General features: G+C 34.5%; 1 protein-coding gene across 3 annotated transcripts in view; it reads left to right on the plus strand.

Annotated features, from left to right (window-relative positions):
* LOC118182918 (receptor-type guanylate cyclase Gyc76C-like) overlaps positions 1 to 27,075 on the plus strand; it is a 731,383-nt gene that overhangs the window by 101,416 nt on the left and 602,892 nt on the right. The window lies entirely within an intron of this gene.

Genomic DNA, 27,075 nt, shown 5'->3' on the forward strand with positions numbered 1-27,075 from the left:
GAGAAGGGAAAAGAAAAAGATTTACAAAGAGGAAGCCTAATCAGAGGTTGAGCTAATTTATAAATATTAGATATAAGAAATTAATCCGTCTTTTAATGAGGTTCACCAGTGGTCGAGCAGTGAAGTCGCTGTGTGTTTCCGTCCACTGTTCGAATCCCGGCAAATGGGATTCAGAGTTCGAATCGCAGCCGCTTTCGTGGTTCCCCCCCCCCATATGTAACGTACTTGGATCGTACAGAAATAATTGACACAGCGGCTCTCACAACGAAACTGTTACACTATGCGAACGAAAAACAAGTGAAATTGACACAAGGGGGGTCGTGAGCTACTCAGAATGCATAGATGGAGCTGCCCGCAAGCGAACGGTAAGCGCCCGTCCTTTTCGCCGTCGTCATCGAGAGCGTGGACAGCAATGATGGAAAGTGGTTATCATGGCCAGCGTTCGACAGCGTGCAAGGAACGGATGCAGGGTATTGAAATCCATTGCCGCATGGTGTTTGTGTGCGGGAACAAAGCATCCTCAAGACATACCGTATCCCATTGGCTGGCCAAGTTCAGCCGTCGAGTGGAGACCGCAGCCAAAGGTGTTAGCGCGGAACGACCAGCAACATCGCATACAGCAGCAAATGGGGCAGCCGTGTCGGATTTGATCATGGCGAACGTTCAACAAGATGCAGAAAGCGACAGGGCTTGCGCAAGGAACATTGCAGGCGATTTGGTGTTTCGTGTTGGAAATGATAAATGTGTGTGCAAAGTGGCTGGACCTCGGACTGCGCCTTGCTTGATAAGATGAAGGACGCAGTCAGGAGCCAACATGTTGAATCTTCTGCAGCATTGCATGCAATTATCCATGGGTGATGAATAACAGCCCCGCAGATTGGTTTACCAAAGCCCTTCGGGACCTCCCATCCAGATGCAGAAGTGTATTGACATGGGCGGGGATTATTTCTATCCTGATGTACTATCAGTTTTTTGTTAATAAATTGTATTCCGTTCTGAGGCAGCATTTGTGTCATTCATTTCTGTTCGACATTAAATATAATGAAAATCATAGCCCAGTAAAACGATTATCACATCGAATATTTAAAGAAGTATACCTTACATTTCAAACATTATCCTCTGTTGCTACATTGTTTGAAATAAAAGGAGCTTTCTTCTCGTTACAACAGACCAGTTATGGCTTCCGCTGCAAAAGACATATGGCTTGTTGAGTTTTGTAGGGCTTAATAGATATTAATATTATAATATATATGTTATTACAACAGCAGTGGATATCTGAAGCGTATCTCCAAATATTGGGCAATGAATGAATCTTTGCGTAGAGCGGAAAGAAGATTCTACTCTTTGTGGTAAATATTTTTTCAATAAATATTTACGTATTTGTATTTTTGCAGCTGTTACGTTTTGTTGTTTCGGTTTTGTTGTCTCAACAACAAGTTTAAATAACCTGATTTGTGTAGTTTAGGATAGCGAGGATAAATCTAAACGATGATTGAGGAAAACTAGCGCGAGGAAACTCTGCAATCCGATCTGCGCGTTGAGATTCCAGTTTAACGAATGGGAATGCTTATCTAGAAGGAAATAAAATTGATTTATGATGTAGAAATCACTGATAATTGTTCATTAAGCGAGTAATTTGCTTAAAGCGAAATCCTTACGTCTGATTTTGGATGCATCGAGTGAATGTGTGCAAAACCTCATACATGCAATTTCTTAAAGAGAAAAAACGTTACTACCAACGAACGGTTTCACAATTATTGTTAAGAAAAATATATTTTTCTTACTGCACTTTTCTCCCTCTACGTTTTACTGAAATATAATTCAAACATCCACTCAAAACGTAACCAAATCTTTAATCACATCCCTGTAAATGTTGTATTGATTTAAACATATCTCCTTCTTGTAACACTTTTATATTTGATATTTTCGCTCAAAGTACTGCGAATAGCGTTCTGAAGACCACCTTCGTCAAGAGATAACCTCTGAAAATCATCAATATTTCTGGAAAGAAAAATAAACATTGTTATTGAACGTCACCTCTCTAAAGCGACCACTGCATCAGAAGACTAAAGTCGTTTGGATCCGTCCATAATCGGCTTTGAGAAGGTACACTACACAAAATAAAAATCTGAAAGGTTTAAGATTTTAAATTAAGTCCAAAGAGGCGCTTTTTCAACATTTTGTCTGTTACCTTTATTTATTAAATATTACGTTCCTCGCACTTAAACCATAAAATTCAGTTCAACAGCAATATCGTAAACTAGTTTTAAAATTGAGCATATATTTAGAATTCCCGATCCAGAGTCTCGCAAGCTGGACATAAAAAATGTTTTTTCTGTACAGCGTTGCCATGGCTCGCTTTGAAATTCTTGAGTTTGTTAATTAAATTTTTTTAAAAGATTTACAAAATATGAAATCGATAATGAAACAAATTCAAAATTTCAAATCTGGGCTTTCACATGCTCATAATCACAACAGGATTACGTCATTCAAAATTCGTTGGCTCTATGTATCGTTGTTTTATCACAATGCGAGAAATATACATACATTTATGCAGATGTTTCATTATTTAATTTCTTTAAATATAACACAGGGCGATAATACTTTGTGGAAACAGTTTGAAAAGTGATTCGCCGTTTGCAGTGAATCGACGCAAAATCGAAAAACGAAAACAATAGTCCTTCGGGGACAAAACCCCTTTAGACTTTCTATACCTCCTGTTCTACTGGATCGAATGACAAAATTCATATTGCGATTTTCATGACTCGAAAGTGCGACTTAGGATATATATTAGATTTATATATCTCATTGTTCTAACATAAATATTTTGACGCAAAATCGGACTTTTTTCTAAAATAATATACCAATGTTTTCCATATTTCTATTCCAGATCTCAAGTTATGCCTAGATATTTAATTTTGTAAAATGTCATGCGAAATTTACGAGACATTCAAAAATTTAGCTTGGCGCGTTTTTCAGTTTGCGCCAAGAATAATTCACTTGGTGATTTTCTTAATATATAGCAACCTATTTTCCTTTCCCTTCCATTATGCCGGAGCGAAAGAAAAGGTACCTCGTTCCTACCAGAGAAATTTCACGATGAAGAAATAATATATAGACTGTTTAAAAATAAAGAGAAATTACAAAAGAAAGAAATTCTTTAAAGAAAATTATCCAACCAAAATTTATGTAATAAGTTATGCTAATAATGTGAAAATTATTGTATAGACTTTATTTATAAATCAGCTACAATATATGACAATGTAAAAATTTAAGAGTTATTAATAAATACTAGACAAGGGCGGACGTGGGCACAACCGATTAACCGTAATGGTAGAGGGATGGTCCCTACGTCCTCCTTTACTACTATTACTACTACTACTACCTCGTTCCTACCTTTTTATATTGTGCATTAGCGGAAAAAGTCACTTCGTTCTAACTTTCAAATAATTTTAGCAAAGTGTCTAAACCACATTTGATGTTTTACCGCTTTCAGCAAATATGCAATTCTTTCGTTCGGAAACTAATGAAATTTTTATTTACTTCAAATGAAAACTTAAAACTTCACAATACCACTTACTTTTCTGAAACTATAATAATAAGAATTTATTCTATATAATAGAATTCACTTTAAAGTAATACTCATCTAAATGAGAATATCACTTAATACTAATTCAGAAGTCAAACAACAAAAATCAGCGTTATATTTACCAAATTTTCACAGGACTAGTTTCGATGGTTTTACCGAACCACCATCTTCAGCTCCAAAACTGCAAATGAACCAGATAGGAAATAATGATTAGATAAGATAAGAAAGCCTGGACAAGAATAAGCAAGTGGCGCCATCCGTTGGTGAAACAAGAACTAAAACATAATTTCTTTAAAGCCCGAAGGCAAATTTGGATTGGAATTAGGATCGTTAACTAGAACAGAAAGATTTTTATGAATGTGAAATGCCTCTAGAAAATCCAGTTCTCCAATGGAAGATGTTTTTTGAATAATTTTGGCAGCAGAAAAACTGAAAGTGTGGTTTTCGGACCAACAATGTTGAGCAACAGAAGACTTCTGTGTTTCCTTTTTTCTAACATATGCCTCATGTTCCTTGACGCGAAATTTTAAGGCTCTCTTAGTTTGGCCAATGTAAGTTAAACCACACTGGCAAGGAATCCTATAAATACCCCAGGAATTCATATCCGGAATGGGGTCCTTGAGTATGGAACTCGGAATTTTATTGATGGGAGAATAAACAACCCGAAAGTTAAATTTCTGCAAAATATGTGCAACTTTATAGCTAATTGATGGAAAGAAGGGAATGACAACAGAATTTTTATAATCTCCTAAAACAAGAGTGTGCCTTTTAGTGTGTTGAGATGAGAATTTTTTAACTGCTTGATTAATAATGTTGGGTGGAAAGCCCCTGTCAATAGCTATTGCTTTTAAATAATTTAGTTCTTCATCAAGGGCTAGTTTGGAGGAGCAAACTTGAAGAACACGGAAAACATAGGAATAAAATGAAGCTAACTTTTGTTTAGTCGGATGACATGATTTAAAGTGTGGTGGAAGGCAAACCGATGAAGGTTTACGGTAAACTGTAGTACTGAAGTTGGATGTGTTACGTGTGACCAGAATGTCGAGAAACGGAAGAGAATTGCAAGTCTCAAGTTCAAAAGTGAACTGAATAGCAGGATCAATAGAATTCATTGTTGAAAGCACTTTATTTAAATCATCTTTATTACCTTCAAACAGAGTAAAAGTATCGTCTACGTAGCGGAACCATGCCGAGAAGTTTAAAGTTTCAAACAATTTTGATTCATAATAATTCATTTTGAATTCATTGTAGATATCAGCCAGGATGGGACTGAGGGGGCTTCCCATGGCTAATCCCTCAGTTTGCTTGTAATATTTATTTTGGAAAACAAAATGTGTTTGTTTCAAACAGAGTTGAGTGATAGAAATTAGCTCATCAATTTCGATGCAAGAGAAATGAAATTCGCGAAGTCTGGTTTCTAGACATCTTAATGCACCCTCCACTGGGACATTGGTGAATAATGATTTTACATCAAAAGAAACCATGAGTAAATTACTAGAAGAAATGTTTTTAACTTTTTTTACAAACTCTATTGAATTTTTTATGGTGTAAATGTTATTGTCTAATAGAGTTGAAAATCTAGAAACTAAACTTTTAGCTAATGGATACGAGGCAGTACCTAAATTTGATACAATAGGGCGGAAAGGAATACCACTTTTATGAATTTTGGGAAGAGCATATAATCTGGCACAATTCGCAACAGATGGGATAAGTGAATGTTTTAAGTTGCCTGAAATGATTTGCGAAGATTTGATCGCAGTTTTTATTTTTGACAAGTCCGAAGGTGAAGGATCTTTAGGGATCGGATTATATGGTCCTTCGTTTAAGAGTTTAGTGACACCATCGATGTAAGTGTTCCTATCCATGACGACTATCTGGTTCCTATCCATGGCGACTATTCTTGTCCAGGCTTTCTTATCTTATCTAATCATTATTTCCTATCTGGTTCATTTGCAGTTTTGCAGCTGAAGATGGTGGTTCGGTAAAACCATCGAAACTAGTCCTGTGAAAATTTGGTAAATATAACGTTGATTTTTGTTGTTTGACTTCTGAATTAGTATTTATTCGGCGTGTTATTGTGTCTTAATCACTTAATACCTCTTTATTGATTTCTATTTTAAGAAGCCGTTTCCTTTGGATGCAAATATTTTTGTTTTAAACTGGGATGGAAATGTCTATCCGTATATTACGATTCTCTTATCTATCTCGAGAGTTTGGAAGGGTTATAAAGTTTTCCTCATTACTTAACTTTAGGTGAAGAATTAGAAACTCAGGTAATCGCAAATGAATTTTTAACGTTTCTGCTGATTTCATGATTGGCTTTGACCCTTAATTAGATTTGAAGAATATTTAAAATCAGCGTTCAGGAATGTATAATAGACAATTTCCTCTTAATGCTGATAAGTCGCCATTTGTTAAATTCAGCTGCGCACACTTGTGAACTACAGTTACCGTACCATATAAATTAACCGTATAAATGAAAGAAAGGTTATTTTTATTTGGGGGAATAGTTGTATGTTATAAATATACACGTTTTTCTTAATAATTTTACATTTAATAAGACATCCATTTAAAATAATTTATATCTGATTCAAAATTTTGGTAAATTTTGAACGATAAGCGACATTTCTAATACTTTATATTATTTACTACTAGCGAAAGTACCCGATGCCAGTTAAATTAAATTGAGAGTAATGCATTTAACAAAAGAAAGAACAATACCCCTTTCATCCTTCTCTAATAACGATGCAAAAAATAGGATCCATACTCATACATTTTTCAGTCTGATGCAATATGGAACCCACATAAAAATTTCGACAGAAAAATAAACTAATTCTGTCTCCTTGGCACGCGGTTTTCAATGATTTTCGTCTTTCTATTGAAAAAGTCGTAAAGGGTCCAGTTCCATCCAATATTTCACCAATTGTTATCCAATATTCATCCAGTTGTTATCTTCCATTTGTAATTCCTTATTTTAACAAACTGCAAGTTCCGCAGTGCTTGTAAATTAACATTTGCATCAATAGGACTTATCCGTTTCGGTGTCCGCCGAAAACATCGTGGACGAAAACGTCGCTGAGAAAACAACGCTAGGCGAAAATGTCGTGGTACAAAATATCGTGGAAGAAAATAAAGCAAAGAGAAAGCAAAGCAGTTCTAAAACGTCATGATGCAAAACATCGTTGTCGAAAGTGAAGCGGTTCAAAAACTTCGCAGTTTAAAAACATCGTCATCGAAATAATCGCGGTAAAAATTAAAGTGCCTACAAAATCACTGCATGACGATAATATCGCAGGCATGCCTTTTTCAGGCTTTAAGAATTGCAAAATTTAATAATTGTAAAAATTCTCATAATGAATGGAAAGAAAATGGAAAGAATGGTAAATGGAAAGAAATGGAAAGAAGGATAATATTTACTTTCATAATTTTTTATGAAATTAAATATTAAATATTTGCTGAAAATGTAAAATCGAAACTTAAGCATAGAAAATTACTGCAACTTACAGCACTTAATTTTAAACTGACATTGTTAACTAACAAAGGTCATTCATAAATTATTTTTTTATAAAGTTTTACTGGCAATTTTTCACGAAAAGTATAACCTAAAAATGAATAGAAAAAGAACGATAAGTAACTGCATGATCTTATCTATAAAAAATTGCTACGTTAATTATGAGATTATTTTCTTCACTTTTGTTAATCTGATACTCTGACAGTTAAAATTATTTTTTGTTTTGTTTAAATGTCTTGTTTTTAAAAAATTATTAGTTAATAAAAAATGTGAAAGTAAAAATTACCTTCTTTCCATCTTGCGCTCACAAATCATTATGTGAATATCCATTTACAATTATTAAAGTCTGAAAAACGCATGTCTGCGATGTTATCGTCATGCGATGATTTGTAGGTACTTTATTTTTTACCACGATAATTTCGACGACGATGTTTCCAAACTGCGAAGTTTTTGAACCGTATATTTTCGACGACGCTATTTTGTGCCACGACGTTTTAGAACTACGATGTTTTGCACCACGACGTTTTCGCCTTGCATTGTTTTCTCAGCGACGTTTTCGTCCGCGATGTTTTCAGCCATCCACTTGAGCTAACTGATGCGTGTTTCGGCAGCAGTGGTCAAGGAAGGCTATGGCAGTTACTTGAAAAGGTCTTCATTCCTTGGATAAGGTACCTGGATTTTGGGAACTGCACTAATATATTCGATAATCAAAAAAATATAAAACGACGGTAATATGCAAAAATATTACACTATGTCATAAAATAAGCCTTCAACATTTATCTTCTATGAGGATGGTAAGAGAAACAACTGTACAGATGTTATGATTGGATTGCGTTTCTAAACCAATACTCCCTCAGCATATTCTTCACTTTGTATTCAACTATTCATTACAATAACATTCATCCACCATAACTTGAAATTACTTTTTCTTATCCATTTCACCTACAAATAGTAGTCAAACAAAATGGATATATACCTCAAAATTTTCACTATAACAATACTGTTGGCTGCGTACGGGTTCGTAATAGATTCGATGCACAAATCCGATAAAAAGTTAATGCAGTTTATTCTTATCACAAGAATAAATAACAAAAGGCAGGATCTTTCCTCAAAGATATCACTATAACACGCAATATAATCAGTAGCTAAATTTTAAACTACTAAAACATTAAATAGTACGCAATCCAAAGCGTACAGAAAGCTATTCCGCGAATTTACTACAATTAACAAACAACAGTTATCGCTCTGGCTTTTATAGCTTTCTAAATCGACCACACCAGAGACTTCTTGCGATTTCTGGAAAGCCAAAAGTGTAAAATTACGGTTACAGTTAACATTGTTGTCAATTACATTTTGTCAGTTTAAAAATCAGTTACAGAGATAAACTTTTATTCAATGTTAAAATGCACGTCCTCTTGAATTTTTACTTTTCGGCGTAGCTTTCTCTTAAAATTCGTCACGCGCTGCATTACACGGAGAAATAAAACAATTCTAATTACAATTCTACTAAAAATAGCCAACTCAATACAAAATCCGTACACTGCTTTCTTTACTTCGTACAAGGAAGTAAAATTTATTGATAATTTTAAGCTTTTGGATCATAACATTTAAATTTTTACGCAGGTCTTCATAAAATAAATTTATTAAATTGAAAATTTATAGTAATGAATAACGTTGCACTCTAAAAAGTACATGTTACTAAAAGCTCTAAAGGAAAGAAAATTATCAAAAGCTTATTATAGAAATATAAATGTGAATCGTAAAACTGCAAAGGCAAAATTTTAAAGTCACACGAACACAAATTTCAGTAACTGTCCTTTTCATTTCGTAGAACATTGTCTAGTTTTTTTTTTTTTTTTTTTTTTTTTTTTTTTTTTTTTTTTTTTTAGGTTTCGGGATGTTTGCAAATTGGTTTAGAATGATTGATCAACTTTATGAGCAGACGATGCAGCAGTCATGAATTAAAAACAAGTTCTATCGAACTCTTCATCTTTCCTCATTCTCCGTTTCTGTCTCCAACATATGATTTTATCATGCCCAATTAATATTTATTTTCGGAATTTTACCTTTTACGAACAATACAAACCAAGAAGATACTGAACAAGGAAACACTTTTATTCTGTTTTCGGTGTTTTTCATTTTAGCTGTTTACATTTTCTTGTATTTACCTCTGATTTAACCACTTACCTGGTTAATGTATGGTAGTTTTCTCTTTTCGTTTTCTGTTTTCGTTTGATTGATATACCCTGTTCTCTCCTATTTTGCATATTTTCGTCTATAAAAATACAACGGATTATCATAACACGGATTTTCATAAATATTACAAACAGGGCTAAAATATTCCTTTTGAGTTCACTGACAACTAAAGTATATAAGTAACCTTTATGATCTACACCAGTTTTTATTAGTCCAAAGGGGCTTTGCCGAGAGACTATTGTTTTCGTTTTGCGATTTTGCGTCGAATCACTCTGAATATCCGTTTCACGTTTCAAATTGTTGCCACCCAATATTATCGCCCTGTGTTATATTTGAAGAAATTAAATAATAAAGAATCTGCATAAACGTATGCGTGTTTCTCATATTGTGATGTAACAATGGTACCCAGGGCCGTCGAATTTTGAATGACGTAATCTTACTGAGAATATGGGCATCTGGAAGCCGAAATTTGGAATTTGTTTTATTATCTATTTCATGTTTTGTAAAACTTAAACGAACTTTGGCTAACAACCTCGAGGATTTCAGAACCATCAATGGCAACATTGCAGGGGCGGAAAAACATTTTTATTTACAGAAACTGTGCATCGGAAATTCTAAAGATAGGCTCATTTTAAAATCATTTTGCGATATTGCTGTTGAATTGAATTTTATGGTTAAATGCGAAGAACGTGATATTTGATAAATAAAGGTAATATACAAAGCGTTAAAAAAGCGTTCCTTTTGGCGTAATGTAAAATCTGAAAACTCTCGGATTTTTTTTAATATATTGTTGCGTTCTACGGGTTCGTGGATTTGGAGTGGTTGACGATAACACTTGATGAAGAATCAAAACACAATTTAATCTCCAGTTTTACATAGGAGAGTTCCAAACCTACGTTTACGATCGTCGAAAAACTACGATAAACATGCTGAAACCATCAGAAACCTAGCTTTCAGGCTACAACGGTGAAGACAGTTTCACGACCACTTAAGTACAGCTCCCGACTCGGTTCGGTCGCTTTCAAGTTAACCTTTTGAAGACGGGATAGCCATAGAGTCATCTCTTTGAAAAGACGGGGTTGTCCACTTTAGTGGCCATGTCTTTTTCCCCCATTTTCCAGGCTGAAAAGTGGGATGAAATGTCAAATTTGACGTCCCTGGGGTTTTAACCACTTATCTCTTTCAAAGGTCTTCCTTTTGCGACATAGATGCACCCCTATGAGAATCCATTAAACTACCCACAAGAATCTTTGTTGCAAATAGGAGGTGATTTCTTAAAGGGGGGGAAGGCATTCGGTTCAAGATTCCCCGTCCTTTGGTAGCTTTTACTGCTACCTAAGTCTCGGCCTCAAAAGGTTAATCTCTGAACTCAACATACTGCTACTGAACTCAACGTACTACTACTGAAGTCAACATACTACTACTGAAATCAGGATACTACAACTACGTTCACAGGTAGGGTATACACAACTTTTAACCTACCTTCGAGAACATTCTAGAGAAAACCGCCAAGTATGCGTTCCAGAATGTTCTTGCTCCGTCTATGGCATATTAATAATTTTATCGCTAAATGTCGCTAAATGGGCGATTTCGTGCCAAATTTGGCCTGCGTTTTGCTGCTATTTTCTGGCAACCCTAACACTGCTTTGCGGGGAAGCTTTCTTACCGCGGTTTGGAATTTTGCAACAATATCGATTCTCTTCCGCAAATAAAATTTGCTTTATAAGTACAGGGTAGTCATAAAAAAATCCATGAATGATACAAATGATAACACAACAGAAGAGAGGGTAAAAAACATTTCTTGCAATCACAAGTTTTCAATTTGAACAACATTTTAAGGTATTCATCTCCCTTAACTGTGAAGTTCCTTGGCTACCACGATCTCCAGACCGACGGATTTCATATTCTGGGGTTGTCTGAAATCTAAAGATACACATCAAATCCACATGATTTGTCAGAATTGAAAGACGCAATGCGTATTGAAAGATCCAATGAAGGAATTGAATTGATGATGATTGATGCAATGATGAATTGAAAGATGCAAAGAAAGATGTCTGCGGAGGCAGGCTCGTTAAAAACTTGCCATGAATGGCTGGTTAAAGGTAGTCAGAACCCCCTATATCGACAATGTTAAATTGGCCATTTTGGATGTACTTTTCCTCAAAATTTCCTCTGGATACACGTTTTAAATTTTTTGTGTAATTAAAGTACACTTATCTGATTACACTGAAAAGAGATTTTAAAATATTTTGAGTTTTAGAGTAATTTATAGAATATTGTTGTATTTTGAACTAAAATATTCCATTTGTTTTTAGAAAAGGAAAAGAAAGTTTTAAAAATAAGACACACTAAAAATATTTTTAATTACAGAAACCAACTTCTGTGATTTGAAAGCCTACGTATGTATCTCTTTCATACTATATTGTTACGAAATGTCCAGACTAGGTAAGATAACTTCCCCGCAAAGCAGGTTTAGGGTTGCCAGAAAATGGCTAGAAAACAGGGTTGCCACATTTGGCGACATGTCATAGACGGATGGAGAACCTTCTGGAACGAATTCTTAAGGGCCGTCCCACTGGGGTTTATCTGAGTTAACGAACACATGGACCTTATAAGAGATAGACTAACCCACCGGGCGCGCGTCACCCACATGTCCACAAGAAAGAGTAGGGACGATCGGGTTTACTTTAACACCTATGGCGTTTGTATCACATAACTCTTTTTAATTATTAAATGTGATACGTTGTATAGTGATGAGATTATGAAAGCCGCAGTTTTTTTCCAAATAGGATTTAATATATCTCATTAAAGTACTTTTTACTGCATTTCGCCCATTGTTTTCACGCGTAATTCTTGTATAAACATCTTTACTTAGGTAAAACGATAAAAACTCTAAACGCAAAATTAATGAACTTACGTTTGGGTGCAAATAAAGTAAAATTAAATAAGAATGGTAGTACATGAAGCTTTGAAACAAATAAAGCAAAATTAAACAAGATCTGATATATATATATTTAAATTTTATTAGCATTTTCAGGCAGTGGTTTATAAAATTATTATAACATTACAAGACGATCATTTATTTGATACTATGATTATTAATTATTAACATCATATGATGATTATTTATTTTAATAAGTCATAAAATTCGGAGCAAAATCTTTTTTCAGGGTAATGAAAATAAATAAATAAAATCTGTAAATTTGGAATTTGTTTTATTATCGATTTCACACTTTGTAAAAGTTTAACGAATTTTCGATTAACAAACTCAACGATTTATGAACGAGCAATGGCAACACTGTACAGGGAAAAAATACCTTTTTATCTCCAACGCCCACGAGACTTTGTATCGGAACTTCTAAAGTTTTGCGACATTGCTGTTGAACTGAATTTTATGGTTTAAGTGTGGAGGACATAATATTTAATAAATAAGGGTAACACATAAAACGTTAAAAAATGTCCCTTAGGGTGTAATTTAAAATCTGAAACTTTTCAGATTTAAAAAAATTTTAATAAAATTTTTCAGAGTAAAATTCTGTGCAGATTTTAAATTTTATGTTTGGTGTTCTCTTTAAGCATTTTCTGGTACATTTAAAAGCCAAAACAGCGGCTAGTAAAAAATAAAGCAAGAAAAAACACAGTGGAGAAATAGAGTAATATTCTCATATTATATCTTTAAAAAGAAAATGCAGAAAAAAAATATTTCTTTCCTCGAATTCTGGTTTCGAGTATAGGACTCTAGAAAATACAAAATCCCTACGTGCTTCGTAAATTTACGTGGGTTTGTTGTCTCAAAAAAATAAAGTAATCCTCTCAGGAAATTTAAGAGAATGCGTAAGTAATTTTTAATTATTTCCTTTCACTTGATATTAGAGAGACAGATGCCTACACACCATTATCGAGTGGAAGAGACAAACACCTACGCAGATATAATTCATTACTCTTTGCTAAGAGGAATTAAATATCAATTTAACTTCCCGAACACATTAGAAATATAAAGTAATTCCCATACGCATTAGAAATATTAAGCAGCTTTTCTATTGCACACAAAATTCTTGTTGTAGTGCTTGTAATATTGCTAAATCGATAATCATCCTTTATACAGGAACAGCTTCAAATTAAAATTAAGAGGATAGCAACATTTTATTTATTTTATTAGCCCAATGGAGCTATTAATTTCATTTTGACATTTTGCGTTGGTTCACTATAATTGTCGGTTAACTTATCAAATTATTGCCACCAAATATTGTCACCCTGTGTTATATTTAAAAAATTTTAATAATGAAGAATCTGCATGAATGTATGTAAATTTCTTGCGTTGGTATAAAACGACCGTACCTAGAGCCTTCTAGTTTTGAAAAACGTATTCTTCCACCGAATACGGGCATCTGGAAGCCCTAATTTGGAATTCTAAATTTATTTTATTATCGATTTCATATTTTGTCGCACACTAAAGAATTTTTCATTAACAAACTCAACGATTTCAAACGGAGCACTGTACGAAAAAAAAAGTATCTCTAGCGCGCGAGACTGTGTGGAAATTCCAAAGATAAGGCTCATTTTAAAATTTTTTTTGAGAAATTGCTGTTGAATTGAATTTTATGGTTTAAGTGCGAAGAACATGGTATTTAATAAATAAAAGTAACACACAAAACGTTAAAAAAAAAAAAAAAAAAAAAAAACGCCGTAATGTAAAATTTGAAAGTTTCCATATTTGGTTTTATTTTTTATTTAAGGTTTAATTTTTATCATGTGTATTTGTTTAGCGGCCAAATAAACCATCGCAAAAGCTTGACTCTTTCATCTTCGATTAAAGCGTAAACGTGCGGATGTCTTTTTGAAACTCTTAACGTAATTTGCCGAATTGGGCTTCGTAAATTAACACTCAATGCTGAATTGGAGTGGACTTATGGAAAAGAACATCAGCCCTAACAGGAAGGTTGTCTTCGAGGAGGACCTTCTAAAGAAACTGTCACGTATTCCCGTTACTTGTCAGAAGTCACACGAATACTCCAGATAGCAGCCCACTAGCGACCGATCGGTAAAGTCGCTGAACACTGGTAGGTGGTTCGAATTCCTAGAACGGGCTGGCTGCATGGGCGTTTTCGTAGTTTTCCCCATGTGTAACGTGTATACGAGCCAGTTCTATTCAGAACCCTCTGCGAAGGCTTCCCTCCTCTTAAGCAGATAGCCTTGGAGGCTTTCCCGTTATTAAACAAACCAACTAATCAATGCAATGCAGCTAGCCTGTTTGCCGGGATTCGAACTTGAGTAGATACTAGTATTCAGTGGCTTTATCTCTCGGATAAAGATGGGCTTGATTAATAACGACAGCGTTTCATTATAAAAGCGAAAAAAATTTGTTGAATGAGATATTTTAAAAAAAGAGAAAAAAAATATATAAAAATCTGAAACGTAGAGTTTCAGATTTTTATATATTATTTATATATTATTTATATATTTTTATATATTTTTTTATAAAAAACGTTTTTTTATCTGAAACGTAGAGTTTCAGATTTTACATTACGCCCAAAGGAGCGTCTTTTAAGGTTTTGTGTGTTACCTTTATTTACTAAATATCATGTTCTCCGCACTTAAACCATAAAATTCAATTCAACAGCACTATCGCAAAACAATTTTAAAATGAGCCTATCTTTAGAGTTTCGAATACACAGTCTCGCGAGCTGGAAATAAAAATATTTTTCTCTCCGTACAGTGTTGCAATTACTCGCTTTGAAATCATTGAGTTCGTTAATCAAAAATTGGTTAAGGTTTTATGAAATATGAAATAGATAATAAAACAAATTCCAAATTCGGGCTTCCAGATGCCCATATGCGCTGGAGGATTGAGTTATTCAAAGTTGGATGGCTCTAGGTACCGTTGTTTTATCACAATACGAGAAACATACATATATTCATGCAGATTCTTCATTAGTTAATTTCTTTAAATTTATTACAAGGTTCTAATATTGGGTGGCAACAATTTGAAAAGTGAACTATCATCTATAGAGAATCAACGCAAAATGCCAAAAACAAAATTAATAGCCCGCCTGGGGCTAACGCCCTTTGGGCTAAAAAGTGATGAATTCTATCCTGTTCTATTTTTGCGTTTGAAAATGTGGTCAATGGGCAAGTGGAAAGTTTAGCTCAAGTTACTTTGGCAAATCGAGCACTAGAATTTCGACTGAAAATAAGATTTTACTTTTCGACTGAAAATAAGATTTTATTTCGAAGAAAGGTGCAGATTTTGTAGACGTCTATTAACTTTGTTTTTACTTATGCTCACTTGTCTGACAGTAACATCAGCCCAAGCCGTCGAAATTGCTCGTGGTAAGGGGTGTAAGATACAATTGTCGTTGGCAACAGTCGGGAGCACCTTGCAGGTGACAGTTCGATGTAGCTCAGTTTCGCCCCGAATTATGACGGAGAGCATGACGAGGGGGGAGGCGGGACTGAGGGCCCTCTGCCCTTTCACCAAGCCACACGAGAGGACTTTCGGCTCGCCGCTTATTTAGAGTGCCGCCATGCCTCCCCGACACTATACATTTACAGATATCCATGCCTTTCCTGGGATTTGAGCCCGGTTTCTTCGGCACGGCAGTCAGCGACGCCAACCACTATACAGGTTAGGCGGCGTAAATTAACGTAGTTAACGTAAAGACGTAAATAAATGAAAGTCTGTGTAAATTTTTACGAGGGTTGAGGAGTAGAACTGAAATAGTGGAAGGAAAATCCATTAGATACGCTAAGAAGCTAGTTTATAGTTAAGAAGAGTAACAGACAGAGAATTTGTTACGGCAAAAGAATGAAGGCTGGTTGCCCAGGGAGGAATGGCCTTCTTGGACAGCATCTTAAGGTTAAACAACTTTGATCGTGTGGAAGGAAAAGAAATAGAATGAAATGAGGCTCTGTGAATTTTTTAACTCGTAGCTTTTATAAATCACAATTTTCGCCGAAATTGAAATAAACGATTTAAATGAATGTTATACACTTTTATTGCTGAATTTTCATTACTTACCCTGGATTCACCCTTCGAGTTTTGTTATTCGTTATTCGAGGTAAAATTAGGGCATTAGATATAAATCATGCGTTATGTAGATGTGGTCAAGTTAGGCTTGGTTATTTAAATGCTGCAAAGACACGAGGGTTATTTGCCTATAAGTAGGAACTCCTTCGTGAAGACTTTCTGAGGAAAACTGGCTCGTATTCACGTTACACATGGCGAAAACAACGAAATCCAGCCATGCAGCCAGCCCGTGCGCCTAGGAACCCAAATCATTATGGAAGTCCAGTACAACTCCAATCATCCGAACTCGACTCCAATCATCCGAATAGCTTTCCGAATTTAAGGAAATGAGAGAGGGAAGAGCCAGGAACAGATGAGGATGACATGTCACTTGAGGAATTAAGAAACATTCTTTTGAAAATTCCTGTGTGTTCAGATGCTAGTGCTGAGGATACAGCAGAACGGATGGTGTGTGATTCGACAGGCCCTGGGTTTCAAATTCTAAATGATGATGACTTGTTGAAAGTGTGAGAGAAGACAATGTCGAAAAAGAAGATGACCTTAATGTCGATACGGGACCATCAACTAGTGAAATGTTTGCCGGCCTCGAAACTGCATCGAAGTGGATGGAGCGTCAGGCCGAGTGTTACCACAGACAGGTTCTCATTGTCGAGCGGATGCGCGACTTCGCTGCCCGAAAACGGATGAAGACAGTCAAACAGGCCACTTTGACTGAGATGTTCAGGAAGCATTGACTTTTGGCACTTGATTCGCATAATTGGAGTTCTATTCTATCAAAGCAATGTTCTTTAATATACTAAAAGTTAGGCCAGGAACGGAAAAAGCATGCCACTGGTTGCTGGTTTCAATTTCGGTAGTGACTCGGGTAGTGACGTCACCCGAGTGACAAGATACATCGGTCGACGCGTCTTCTGCATGATTTCAGTAGTGGAAAAAATGTAAATTAAAACAAAATGACCATTTTACATGTGGTATGTATAATAACATATTGGAAATACCGGGTATATACTTTCCTATTAAGTATTTTGTCAAAGCGAATGTTTATTTTACATTCAGAATTCACCCGAATGCTAAAATAATTGTAAACATCCTTTTCTTAAAGAAAAGCATTAGAATATGAAAAATGATATTTCAGTTAATGAAACTAAATATTGTAAAACGCGGTATATTTAAATATTTTTACGTTATATTGCCTGCACTTAATAAATCTTGTTGAATAAAATACATGAAGGCATAACTGCCAAAACGATGGCAATAACATAATCAAGAAGTATTTTCCCATATGGTTTTCATTTCTCATGCATTTTTTTTTTAATACAAATGAATTTTGGTACTCTGTGGGTAATATATGATCGTGATTTTCAGTTTACATTACATATCTCAAGTAAAAAAAATGTATAAAATAATTTTAATCCCCAAATTCATACTTAATATAAAATTCTACTAATTTCTTTACCACCTGAGTATACTTTTTAAATAGAATTATCACATGCCTTTTAAGGTAAAAGTCACTTGTATTGATTCACTTCAGATGTCAGCAGAAGTACATATATTTTCAGTATTATCTAAAAGTACTCTTTCCCTAATTCTTAATTTCAATTAAGCCTGCGTACAAATTAAATATTTTTAATAACTACTGTATTTATATCACCTTGTTTCTTAAAATGCTTTTGTTATACTCGAAATAGTGTTCAGTATTTAAACATTTTTCTTTCTGTTATAATTAAAAACAAATTATATGGAATCAAAATTAAAAACATGCAGCAGTTAAATAACACTGAAGAGGATACCTTACTCTTTCGCTATTTGTATTCCAACACAATGCACATATTTGTTTTCCTTCAGGGTCAAGCATGGGAAATTCACTTAGTTATGTTAATTAAACTACATCAGACATATGATTCAATTAAATAACACTGATGGGAACATGTCAATCACTGATTCGATATTTGCATGGTAGTGTGGTCGAGAAACTGTTCTTTCATCAGGCATATATCAGTTTACTTTGTACGCAATGCTTAACCCAAACACTGCTTCAATATATAGAATTATTTTTGAGATGTAAAGAAAGTAATCAAAACACATAGGCATGTGATTGAAGTTATGTAATCGAATTTAATAATTAGATAATCATTTAGGTAGTCAATATTTGTAAACATGACACTGAGTTTAAATGTCTCACTGTGATATAAGTCTTATTCACAAAATGAAGACATGATAAAAAGTGATTTAAGATGAGAAAAAATTTAAACTTAAATATATAATATTAGTAAAATGACCTATAAATGTACAATTCCATATACTAATGTATCCATTCGATGACATTATGTATAAAAACTACATAAATTCATTAAAAAATAAGCAGATATTTTATCTAGTTGTAATTACCAACTCAAATGTGTCATTGGATGATGTGTCACTTCATCTAAATCAGATGTGTCACTGGGTGTAAACTGAGTTGCACAGTCTATCTTATCAGCTTATAGCCTTTTCTTTTTTGGGGAAAGGGAAGCTAAATTTTCCAATGCTCGTTTCCTTGTTTCGTGAGCCTGACGCCTGATTGCTCTATCTCTTTTTAGCATAAATTTGAATGAATCATTCGTGTCATAAATATTTCTCTCCAGATTAACTTCAGTTTTCTGAAGTACAACATATATAATGTATTGATGAGTTATTTTCACACGATGATGATGTAAGACTATAAGGTATTTCTCCCACTTCCCTAGCGTGCATCCGTGGTGTAACGGTAGCACGCTGGACCGGTATTCCAGAGGTCCGTGGTTCGATTCCCGACCAAGGCGGTTGCATATTTTTCATCTTTCCTGCTTCCAATTAACCTAATGACTCTACAAGATGTAATGTGGGAACAGCATTGGCTTTCAGCACCCTTTTAGAAGTTGAACCAAGCAATTCTGCATTTAGATCCCGTACGCAGTCATCGGGTGTAAAATGAAGAGCACATATTCTTGCATTTTCGATGTTGGAATTATCTGTTTTTTTTTTTTTTTTTTTTTTTTTTCCCAGCGAACAATCCATAACTTACGAAGTTCTGGATCACTTGGAAAACGATGGTATGTGGTACCCTAACTTCTAGTTTTCCTTCTAATTTCTGACATAACGATACAGCACAATTTGCAATTTCTGACCAGGTATAATAGCAAATCAATAACACAAATCAAATGAAACTGTTGATGCAACGAATGTGTAAGCAAACGCCAAGAACTAACGTGTCACCACAGCCGCAGTATCAATACTGAACGGTCTTCAACACTCTCGTATTCACTACTTTCACTAGAAAGTATCAAAATTCAACCACTGGTGGGGCTGATTTAGATATCGTAGCAGTATTTAGTGCTTTAAACCTCACACTTTTTTGTTACTTGCTAATTTCTTGTACAGTAATCTAAAACGAGAACTTGTAATTTAAACTGCTAGTCTAGTTATTCGGTAACTCGCCTAGTTATTCGGTATTAACTTCGGTTTAATACCGAATAACTAGCCTAGTTATTTGGTATTAAACTGCTAGCCTAGTAACTCGTTTGTCGAATATTTATCAAAAATAATTATTGTGTGTTAATGTGATATATCGAATGGCGAAATGCAACTATTTCGGGACAAAAGTTATTACGTTATAATTTTTCTCAAAATAAACTTATACTCTAAATTCTTTTTTTTCATTTAAACTAGACTTATAGATTATATAAAACGCATAAAATGTAAATTTAAAGCTTAATGTTTTTAAAAACCAGTTGTTTAATTTCTCTTACATTTGACGCATCTTATGTGACAGTGTGCTAATTTGGTATACTTTTCTTAAAAAATACTGCATCAGACTCCTTCAAATGCTGCATGATGGCTAAATACATATCATTTAACAATAATAAGCAGTATTTTACATTTTACTTGAAAAGAAAAAATATTAAAAATAAATTAGTAAAATGTTTTGGAAAACATAGAAAAAAATGGCATTAAATTTTTAATCTATCCAAACCTAATTATCATAAACTTTATGTCCTGCGTAGTTTCAAAGAAATAGTTAAGATAAACAACAGTGGAAAATTTAAACCTTCTAGGCTGAGTAGTTTTCAAAAAAAGTGTACCGAAAAAAAAAAAAAAAAAAAAAAAAAAAAACGTTGTGAGAAAAATTGAAAAAAACATTTAAACACTAATAATTTATTAAAAAATCATTTTAATATTTTCCTGCACTGTAATCATCTTGAACTGGCATTCCTGAATCTATTTATTTTTGTTTCATTAACTTATGTTTCTTTCTTGCCATTTTAGAAAGTTTTAGGTAAGCGAGATGGGCCTCACAAATTCTATAGCAAACTTTTGGTAAGCGAGATAGGGCCTCACGAATTCTATAGCAAACTTTTGGTAAGCGAGATAGGGCCTCACGAATTCTATCGCAATATATTTTCGAAAAACCTTTACCGTATAAAATCCTGGTTGTATTCCTAATAATTCAATTATTTAATTAGTTCAATTATTCCTAATAATTCAATGTTAATTTTTCATTAATATTGAATTATCATTAATATTTCATTAATATTTATCATTAAAACATATTACCGCATCTAATAAACCTAATTTTAATGTGATGACACTCACAAAAATAGTTTTTGGTATGCGTGTTCAGATGCAATTATTGAAACTTTCATTCGAATTTCAAATTATTGTTGTTCACTTGTCTGACGTATAGCAGCACAAGGAGCAACTAACTGTCTTTAACAACAACATTGTGCACCTTGCAAATAAACCCTATAGCATCAGACTGAATAATGTATGACTATGAATCGTATATTTTGCATCGTTCTTAGAAAAGGATTACAGCGGTATCGTTTTCTCTGTTGTTATATGCATTACTCTCAATCTAACTTAACTGGCATCGGGTACTTCCGCTAGTTTAGTATAAATAATATTCTAAAACTTATTTGCTTGATATAGCAGAAATGTTGTCAATCGCGGAAGCATATTTTGCTTCAAACTGTATCTCCTCAAAATTCCAATAGAATTTACACGAGTAGATGTATTTGAGACGTATGAATGACCTTTATAACTTTCCTTTGTCTGGGAATTTCTTTTTATGATGGGCAGCTGCGAGTACATTTCCTGCAACAGTGTCAGGTGACCCGAATGGAAGAAAAAATAAATGCAAAAAACGCAGAATAGCTTCCAAGGTTCTACAAGCCTATTTGATTACACTTTCTTGCAATTCATTGCGCTCGAATGACCTTCCATATAATATTTTCCTTTTTCCTAAGAGTAAATAAACATACAGGTGAGTGATAATTTTTAAGCAGATATTCTTTTCCCCACATTGACTGAGGGGGGTGAAAAAAGTGGGTGTTGCCATTCGAAAATTTTGAAATTTGTTCACTGTAACCGCAACCGTTCCGTGGTTTTATATTATCACAATCTAGGGCGCATACCTTCAAATAACAATATTTGAAATTTAATTTCCATTGGTTGAGCGGATAGGAGCTCATATCGGGAGGCTTATACAGATTTTCCGAATCAAATGCACAAAAAAAAAGGGGGGGGACAGTTCTTATATCTCTCGTTCTAGTCTACCGATTGACGAACTTCAACTTACGTTTTTCATGTCCCCATAGCGCGACTTAGGATATGTATTAGATTTACATATAGCATTGTTTTAATACAGTACACTCCCGATTATCCGCGGAATTGGGTGGCGCGGCCGCTGCGGATAACAAAAGTCGCGGATAATCCGAAAAAAGCTATAAACGGGTATAGCAAAAGAGAAAACAGTCATTCCAACTTCGTTTTATGTACAATAAAAAGCAAAATAAACAGCAGGAAATGTTTAACAAACGGTTAATATTTTCGTATATCAAACTAACCTAAGATGCATTTTGTTAATGAAAACAGAAAAGTGCTTTGTATACTTACGAGAGGCGTCAAGGATACACAGAAAAATTAATACATATGTACTGTTTTAATATTGTAATGTATTATGTAATTACAAAAACATAACTGTAAAACTACACCTTTTTAAAGAAATCAGTCATTTGTGTTTGCTTTGCTTTGGAAGCATTTTCTCTTGATCCGAGATTGCATTTTTCGTAGCATAAGTTTCTCGGCCAACTCCGCGTCGTCTTGTTTTTCCAAATAGCTCAGCAATCCGTCGGCTTATTGCAAAGCCGCTTCGTGAGTCTTCCGCATCTACAAACTGGGGTTTTCTTCGCCTTCACTTCGCTCTTCTTCATTCTCGGTCTCTCCCCTTACTTTCATCACAATTTCGTCTTCTGTCAAGCTTAGGTTAGTCAGGTTCGTTGACGTCACACTCCAACCACTCGTTAATGTTTACAGCATCGATGTTCTCACCACCCTGTACTGTTTTCACCATATCGGCAAGAGTTGCCGTGGGCGTGTCTACATCTTCATTCTCTTCTCCACAACTCAAAGGAGTTAGTTTGTTGTTGGCTTCAACATTAGGCATGAGTTTTCTCCATGATTGTATGAGGGTTGACGGTTTCACTGCGTCCCATGCAGATGCAATATCTTAGATGCTGTCCAAGATTGTGTAGTGTTTCCAAAACTCTTTCAGATCATTACCTTCTTCAATTTTGATCATTAGTAGCTTGGTTCGGTATGTTCTCTTCATTGTTGCAATGAGTCCTTGATCCATGGGTTGGATTAGCGCAGTAACGTTTGGGAGCAGAAACTTTGCAAAAATTTGTCCATCAGAAGAACTTTAGTACGCTTGTTGCTGGGTGAGAAGGTGCGTTGTCGATCAATAGCACAGCTTTTCCAGGCAGCTTTTTCGATTTAAGATGTTTACGCACTTGAGCAACAAAGATTTTTTCGAACCATTCTTGAAAAATGCTTCGGTTCATCCATCCTTTTTTTTTTTTTTAGTCCAAAGGGATTTGAGTCCCGAAGGACTATTACTTTCGTTTTGGCATTTTGCGTCGGACTCCAATAAATGTCGGTTCACTTTTCAAACTGTTGCCACAAAATGTTAGAGTCCTACATTATATTTGAAGAAATTAAATAATGAAAAATCTGCATAATGTATGTATATTTCTCGCTTTGTGATAAAACAACGGTATCTAGAGCCATCCAATTTTGAATGACGTAATCCTACTGCGAATATGGGCATCTGAAATCCCAAATTTGAAATTTGGAATTTGTTTTATTATCGATTTCATATTTTGTAAAACTTTAACGAATTTCTGAGAAACAAACTCAACGATTTAAAAGCGAGCAATAGCAACACTCTATGGGAGGAAAAAACCTTTTTATCTCCAGCGCGTCGAACTGTGTATCGGAAATTCTAAAGATATGATCATTTTAAAATTATTTTGCGACATTGCTATTAAACTAAATTTTATGGTTTAAGTGCAAAGAGCATGATATTTAATAAATAAAGGTAACACACACAACGTTAAAAATCCCTATGACGTCGTCCCCTTTGGACGTAATTTAAAATTTGAAACATTTCAGATTTTTTTTTTTTTTTTGGTTAAAGTAATCAAACGGCAAATTTTCTATCCTTGTGCGTTTGAAAGATCTCGGTTTTTTTTCTTCTTTCCAATGACAACAAGTGTAAGTTTATGTCACCAGTAGCGTTACTGCAAGACATGATAGTGATCCTTTCCTTGCTGCTTTTATGACCCGCCGCTTTACTTTCACTTTCAAATGCTAAAGTGCGAGTGGGAAGACATTTCCACAAAAGTCCCGATTCGTCGGCATTGTAAATTTGTTCAAAAGGCTAGCTCTTCTTTTAAAAAAAATTCTTCAAATTCATGGTGGAAATCGTTGGCTGCTTGTTGGTCACCACTAAATTTCTCCTCATGAAGTCCAATTTCTCGAATTCAATGTCGCTGGTTAAAACGAGTCAACCAGCCAGAAGACGCATCAAAATTTCCTTTCAGGCCTAACAACTCAAAAAAGGTTTTTGCCTTCGCCGCAATGATAGGACCATTTACAGGAGTACCCTCTTTTCGAACTTCAGCTAACCACTCTGTCAATGCCGTGGCTAGCTCATCAAAGGTAGAACCCTTCATAGTTTTTCGCGTTTTCATTGCGGAAGCACTGTCCGACATTGATGCAAAGTTCACCAGTTTCTCTTTTTGCTTTAGAATGTCACGCACTGTTGTTTTCGCGATTCCGTAATCCAATTCCATCTGCTGCCGTTTGCTACTTTCGAAATTAATTCTAGTTTTTACGCAATCGTCAACACAACCTTCTTTCGTTTCCCTGACATTTTAAATCGGTAACTAAAAACACAAAACCAAAACGTACAAGCACTGAACACAATAAAAGATAAAAAATTAACTCCGACCGGTTCGCAAACACTGTCAGGCTTAAACTAACAATGGCGAGTGGGAGGAAGTGGACGTGTCAATAAGATTAAAGACGAGAGAGAGCGGTGGAGCGGCCACTGCAAGGGTGAGTAAGAAATCACTTACTCATCAGAGGGGCAGGTTCCGAGAAGGTCGAGGAGAAAGTTCCAGGAAAGCCTGGGATATTTTTGCCATAAATAAGCCCGATGTTAGCAAATTTTTATTTTCTTTGCTTTACGCTTGTAAAAAAAAAAAAAAAAAAAAAAAATCTTCGTGCGGCAGGCGAGGATAATCCGCCCGCGGATAATCGGGAGTCTACTATACAGGTATTTTGACACGAAATCGGACTTCTTCTGAAACAACATACCAATTTTTTTTCATATTTCAATTCTACGACTCCAATTACTCCAAACTACAAAGTCTTGTAAACATCGCAGGAGTAGTTTTTAAAGCATTACCTCTCAAAATTATAGCTCCTCAATGTTAATTGAGTTTGGCATATATTTATTAATCTCTCTTTTTTTATTAAACTTATTTGATTCTTCCTTTCACATTTCGAAATTCAGGTTCATTCCAAATAAAATTCACCCATTTTTGATGATTTATTTAAAAAATTTGTATTTTAAAATAATTTTTATATTTTTTTTCAAAAAAAAATTTAATTATAATCTCTAAATGTTTTACCGTCATCTTAAAGTAGACGTATTTTTAAGCATACCTGCAAAAAATTCAGTTTTTTAATTCAAAATTTCCGAAGATATACGTCAATTTATATATTGGCGCGTTATGAAATTTGCCATATTTGTTGAAAGCGATAAAACTTCAAATGTGGTTTAGACACTTTGTTAAATTATTTGAAAGCAGGAGCGATGTGACTTTCTTTCCGCTCATGCACAACGTAAAAGGATAGGAAAAAGGTGCTTTTTTTTTTTTTCCCGCTCTACTTCATAATGGAAGGGGAAGGAAAATGGGTTCCCATATATTAGGAAGTTCGCCAAGCGAATTATTTTTGGCACAAACTGAAAACTATGCGCCAAGATAAATTTTTGAATTTCTCCGTAACTTTGGCACCAAATTTTACAACATTTAATATCTAGGCATAATTTGAGCCGTAGAATCGAAATATGGAAAAACAAATGGCATGTCATTTCAGAAAAAGTCGGATTTATTGTCAAAATACCTATCTTAGAACTATGGTGTATATAAATCTAATATATATCCCAACTCGCGCTTTCGAGACATGAAAAACGCAATTTGAATTTTGTCAATCGGCCTAGTAGAACGAAAAATATAGAACTGTCCCATTTCTTTATTTCTATATTTTATTATTATTTTTTTTGGGGGGGGCGCAGTGCACCTATATTTAACAGTCAATTAAAAACAAACTTTTAGCGCTACATATTGGCAACATGTGGGAGATGAATTCGTACAGTTTAGTGACAACATTTTTTTTTTTTTTTTCCCCTGACGCACCTACGCTTTTGATGAGCCGACAAACGGAAAAATGGTGTCACCTCAAGAGAAAGCACAAATTGTTCTATGGCAAGCGGACTACAAATCCGTCGAAAAAGTGCAAAGAATGTTTCAACAGTTTGTAAAAGAAATCCACCCCAAGCTAAGAGCATAAAAAAGTGGCACAAAACATTCTTTGAAACGGAAAGATCCGGAGGTGATCGCCATGAAATTATGTTGAATGTGAATTATGTTGACGTGAATTAGCATACACACGTGAATTATATTGTTCTGGTTAGGACTTTTATGCATTTAGATAACCTGCATGCAATAATTGTGGAATTATCAACAATAGAAACTTTTTTTTTACGTGCCGTTAAGCCTACGTTTTGATTACCATGGCGGCCATGTTTGTTTACATTTGAAACTTGGCAGAATTGTGGCTTTGTTGCCAATCTAGACAAATTAAACTTTGCAACAACAAAGATAACGCCTTCATTTATTATTGCGAATTAAATCATGCTTAATCCATTCTGGAATTTATTCCAGGAAATAAGTGTTTTGAGATTGATTTCGTAATACAGATATTTTGATTTTTTAAGTATTTTTGTCTTGGCATGAAGTGAAAACTAAATTAATTTAAAGTAAAATACTGAATCGTCTGTAAAAAAACTGTTTCTTTTTATTTGTTTAATTTCTTTTACACATGGTTTTAGATTTATTATAGTATTTGCATAGAACATGTGGCTACGTTTCGATAAGTCTTCAGATGATATAAATTTTGTGCATTCTGAGTTATAAAATGAATGAAATGTAACGCTGTTAAATGAACCTAGCCGAGAGTGTCACTATGATAAACAAACATAGTGATTTTAAAAAGTGGCATTTATTCTATTGTGGTTTATGCGCTATCGACGAAATACATTTAATTCAATCCAAAAAGTTTAAATGAAATGCAGGAAAAAATGCGTATAATTTAATATTCTGT

The sequence above is a fragment of the Stegodyphus dumicola genome, chromosome 3 (assembly GCF_044657685.1).
Source record: "Stegodyphus dumicola isolate Sdum_Otavi_A_Nest chromosome 3, ASM4465768v1".
Classification (NCBI taxonomy): Eukaryota; Metazoa; Arthropoda; class Arachnida; order Araneae; family Eresidae; genus Stegodyphus; species Stegodyphus dumicola.